The sequence below is a fragment of the Corythoichthys intestinalis genome, chromosome 19, assembly GCF_030265065.1.
Source record: "Corythoichthys intestinalis isolate RoL2023-P3 chromosome 19, ASM3026506v1, whole genome shotgun sequence".
NCBI lineage: Eukaryota > Metazoa > Chordata > Actinopteri > Syngnathiformes > Syngnathidae > Corythoichthys > Corythoichthys intestinalis.
Genome location: NC_080413.1, coordinates 41113744 through 41119054, shown reverse-complemented (window position 1 = coordinate 41119054; position 5311 = coordinate 41113744). Strand labels below are relative to the sequence as shown.

At 38.4% G+C, this 5311-nt stretch overlaps 1 long non-coding RNA gene across 1 annotated transcript; it reads right to left on the bottom strand.

Annotated features, from left to right (window-relative positions):
* Positions 1-1000: 1000 nt before the first annotated feature.
* LOC130907939 (uncharacterized) lies at positions 1001-1441 on the bottom strand. Its single transcript, XR_009061553.1, has 3 exons — positions 1363-1441; positions 1150-1261; positions 1001-1058 (listed from the first exon to the last, which is right to left on the bottom strand). It is a non-coding gene; the product is annotated as an uncharacterized LOC130907939 (long non-coding RNA).
* Positions 1442-5311: the final 3870 nt, after the last annotated feature.

Genomic DNA, 5311 nt, shown 5'->3' with positions numbered 1-5311 from the left:
TGTAGTTTTAAAAGATGTAAAAATAAATAAATAAATAAATAAATAAAAGATTATGTAGTGTTGTGAGTTTATCAGGCTTATAATGTCCTGTAAATATTGTTGCAGTAGCAGTACTGTATTTCAACAGGTTTATAACATCCTTTAAATAAGACTTGTCACTATAATTAGCATATTTTAGCAGGCTTATAAAGTCACTCGTAATGATATGCTACTCGATTAGCATTTTTAATAGGGTTGTTACGTCCTTTAACGGTTTTGCCTTTCTCTGCCATTGACAGCTGAAGACATCCCATCCATTTTGCGTGGGAGGACCTCCCATGCACTTCAAATGGATCGGACGTCAACTAGTGAAAAACATTGAACCGCTCAGCAGAGGGATGAAGAGAGCAAGATGATTAGACGTCTTTAATACTGTCAGTAGAATTGTGAGTTGAATATTGCACTATAGGGGGCACAGTTTAACAGGCTTTTTGTCTGCTGAATAAGTCTTTTTAAGACTACTTACTCCATTTCATGCCTATTTGAAAGTCATACTGGGGAAAATTCAGACTTAAACCAGACTTCATAATATACGATTATGATGTCTATGCTTAAACCTATTAACCATTTTAAAAGAAAAAATTTAAGGACGTTATAAGCCTGTTAAAGATGCTACCTACCAGTACTATTTGAAGGATGGTAGCCTATTACTGATATAAATGATATATTTTTGACAGAGCTTAAGACCTCCCACATGAATTTTATTACCTTTTTAAATACTTTTTTTATCGTGACAAACCTATACGGATAAGGGATCAATGATGGCAGGAGATGATAAAGCACAGCAACAGATCCTCTGATCTGTTCTTTAGATGCCTTTGAAAGTAAATTGTGACATTGAGAGCATGCAGGAGTTCAATGATGTGAGGAGACCGATGAAGTTTCAGACATTTTATTTAAACAGACAGACTCCCAGCCTGTAGGAGGGCACAGGCTATATCTCCTCGAGCTTTCAGAACATCGGGAAGGTGTGTCTGGGTGTGCCTGAGATCGCCATTGGCCATATACTCTTCCGCAAACTGTGAAATGGCATTTTAGGCATTGTTACATATCAGTGCTAAATAACAACAGCAAAGTTTATGACAGACTCCGAAATCTTAAAATCATTACCTTTAATACCAAAACCCCACAGCTACTGTTGTCCTGTTGCTTGTTATGGGGAACAGTTTTGGTAGTCCAAGTTTCTATTTGGAACTCACGGCCCGCCAACCTCAAGAAGTTCCTAATTATTGTTTTATAAGCATAACAATGAACATGAACATTGAACTTTTAACTTCCATATTAACATAAGACCAAGAATTTAAAACTTTCTAAAGCTGGTACCTCCAATTCCGCAAGATTTTGCTCTCATATTTGTCCTCGTTCCCCAATGGATCGATGATCACCAGTGTCCTCTCAGACATGTGGACAATCTATAATTCCACACAATGACAGATTTATGTAGTAAACTTACTAATGAAATTTCACTTCTCTATGGCATCAGCTCAATTAACAGCTATAGACAATACATTCCAGATTCGGTAGGTCTGATGAAAATATAAGAAACCCACTAACCGCTAAAATCCAATGAGCGCATACGTTGACAGGACAAATCCACTTTTTTCCGCAGGGAATTTCCTCTGAAGAACATACAATACCAAATTATTGTTATTTTGGGTTACTGGCGTTAAAGTAATATAGCTAAATAATGGCATTAAATAGATTAGCTTTCTAACAGGCTGAAATTTTCCCGAAAACAGACTCCCAGCTACCACAGCAGAGAGTTGGTGAATGGGCTCCTGTTAAAAAAAAAAAAAAAAAAAAAAAAAAAAAAAGCAACAACATTACAACTGTACTCCGGCAAAAATTAAATGCATTGAGAAAAATAACTACATCCAGCACTTGCCTGCTGCCTTTCAATGATGATATGCATGTATGCATCAATTACCTGCATAGCAAAATAAAATAAAAATTGGCAAAAGGCAAGAATCTTTGTTATTTGCTAAATACTTATTGTTCCCACTGACTTCATCAGACAGCCAGCCGTTGCCTTTTAGTATATGGAAAGACGTGTCATATAATTTATACGGTCCAACGACAGCCTCCACCTTGCCTTGGTCCTCTGCAGCCCACAGTAATTTAACTGAAAACACAACATTGTTAAATCAAAAAAAGTAATTATTTACGGCACTTGACTAGATGACCATCAGGTCAGAATTATCTACTGAATAGGCCAAACCACAATCATGCTGATAAACTGTGGTTGGCCAGACAAATGACAATAGAAACGATAAATTCGTAATCGTCTGAACATGCCAAACCCCCATCATGCCCATAAACTGGGGTCGGCCAGACAAATGACAGAAAAACGATAAATTCATAATCGTCTGAAAATGCCAAACCCCCATCATGCCCATAAACTGGGGTCGGCTAGACAAATGACAGAAAACCGATAAATTCATAATTGTCTGAACATGCGAAATCCCCATCATGCACATAAACCAAGGGTGGGCAAACTGGTCCACAAGGGCCGTATTGGGTTATGGTCTTTGTTCCAACTGATCCAACACAGACAGTTTAACCAATGAGGTTTCTGCTGACTGGGATCAACTGATTGTGGTTGCAAGACACCATTTGGTGAAAAGGTTTCCTCTTGATGGGTTGGAACAGGAGCCTGCACCCTCTGCAGCCCTTTGTGGAATAGTTTGGCCAGCCCTGCAATAAACTGAGGTAACTCGGACAAATGATGGACACAATTGAACTCGGGTACAACTGTACAACCTCTGTCTTCCATGCTGTGTTCGTTGAATGAGCAATCTTGTGGTTTCTTGGGGACATTTTGTTACAGAGTCAATACACGGGTGGTCTTTTGTATTGTATCAATGCTGCAAACCTGGCAGGTTGATGCAGCTGCCAATAGTATGGCTCAAAGTATAGATAAATATTAATCACTATTTGCCAAACATCTTTCCAGAATGCATAAAACTCAAACAATGGTAACGACTGTTACCAAGTGAAGAAAAACTAATAGTGAAGAGCTACCAGCATATTAAGCGGATAATGAAAAGATGTTTTAGTCTTTAGTGTAAATGGATTACAAGATCATTAAACACAATATTGAAATAGGTTTGTAAGGTATTGATTTGAGTTTCCCCCATTACCTCTCCAGAAGAGACAAACTTAATGACCGTAGGCCTCTGTAAGATGTGATCAGACTCCTGACTGATGGCTGGAGAATCTGGGCTAAAGGGGAAAAAATTCAGACCATAACAGATTATAGGTTATCCAAAAGCATTGAACGGGAAGGTAGAGTGGCCACAGTGAATCTGAAAGTCTCCTGTTATAAACTGAGCTCCCTTTTTTGTGTTGTTACAATGTCTTATTATAAGACTGATTCTTATTATAAGACTGATACATGCGAGACGATAAGGTAGAGTACTTACTGTTTGCTCTCAGGTACGGCTTTGAGCTCGCTGGACACTTGGCCATCATCAGGTGGACTCCTTTTATAAGGCTTTATATGATCCAAGCTGTATTTGTTTTTTAAGGCAACCCCTTCTAAATTTGACATTGTTACCTGCTTGCCTGTAATGTCTTTTATGATGTATGGCCCGGAAAAGTCTGGTTCAATTCTTCCTCCTTTTCGTCCTCGTTTTCTCATATTAAAGAGAAGGACCTCTTGTCCAGGTTTATAAACAATGTCCTTGTACTTTTTCATAATTCGTTTTTCATAGGCCCGTTTCTGTTTTTCTTGAGATTTCAAGATATTTTCCATTGCCGTTTTTTTTTTATTGTCTCCATTGAGGATTTTTTCTTCTCAATGTAAGCTTCGTATGTGGGCTCGTCAGGTAGCAATATTTTGGAAAGCTGAAATTGAAGTCAAAATGCTTATCCTTTTAAACAAGCCATTACAATATTTTGGAGGGTGTTTTAAAAATCTACTCACCGGCATGTCAATAGGAACTTCAGAAGGGAAAACTGCCTCCCTCCCATACATCATTAAAAAAGGGGAGAGAGAGCTTTGTGGTTGTGCTAATCTTGGATCTTAAGGCAAATAATACTGGATCCAAGAGCACATCCCAGTTGTCCTGACGGTCGTTTACCAATTTTGTAAGAGCTCTACGAAGTACAAGGGTACAATTAGATATACATTTTAGAACACCAAAAGGAAAAAAAAACTTGCCGTTTTATGTTGCTATTTGTCCTCTCATCCAGCCCATTCGTCTGAGGATGATATGCAGCTGTAACACTCCTTTCAATGCCCAGGAGGGCACAAAGGTTATTGTTAAGCTGAAAAATTGATACAACTTTGTAAATGAATCCAGTTAAAAAAAAATACATAAAAAAAGGAAAACAACAACAATGCCAAAATCCCACGGTGAAAGTAATTTAATGCATTTAGATACCTCATTGACAAATTCTCTTCCTTGGTCGGACAGGATTCTTTGGGGGCAGCCGTGTCTATAAACAATTGAGCAGCTCCGTTGTGCCACTTCTGATGCCGTTTTGGTTTTTAAAGGGAAGGCCTCAACCCACTGAGAAAAATAATCGGTGGCAGTCAGAATATACTGAAAGCCATCCTGGGTTTTTGGGAGAGGCCCAGTCAGGTCTATCCCAACCAACTCCCAAACAGCAGACACCTGTGAAAGGCAAATCCAATATTTAGCTGGTCTCTTACAGCTATTCCTACACAATCTGAGGAGCACCATGTTTTATCTTTGAAGTTTTTAATTTAATCTGGGTAGATGGCTCCCACCTTGATATGAAGAGAGCACATAAAAAACTCACACATGTCCAAATATTAAATACATGCATGAAGTTAGACAAAAGTGCTTCCAATTTTTCACGCATGTAATAAAAACCAGAAATATGTTTCTTTATTTGATTACACAACAATGTCACCAAAAAAATATACCTTAATGCTTTGCAATGGTTGTGTCACAGCCAAAGATTTACCAGTCCTCTGGCATCGGTCGCATTCAGAGACCTTAAAACAAATCGTCATGAGAAACAGGTCGGGCTAATAAGATCTGAAATAGTTGACCAAAATTACTTAGTGACAAAATGCAGAAATAAAACATCACATACCCATCTGTCAATGTCCACTGTCATGCCATGCCAATAATATCTGGAACACATTGAGGCTCTGGTTTTAACAGTTCCTGTGTGTGCACCAATTGAAGCTGAATGTACTTCATCGAACAGTGTTTGTGCTTCTGTTCGGGACTGGATCACCCTTCTTCTCCCAAAGAAGAGCCGTCCTTCTACAATGAGCATTGATTGATCACATTTA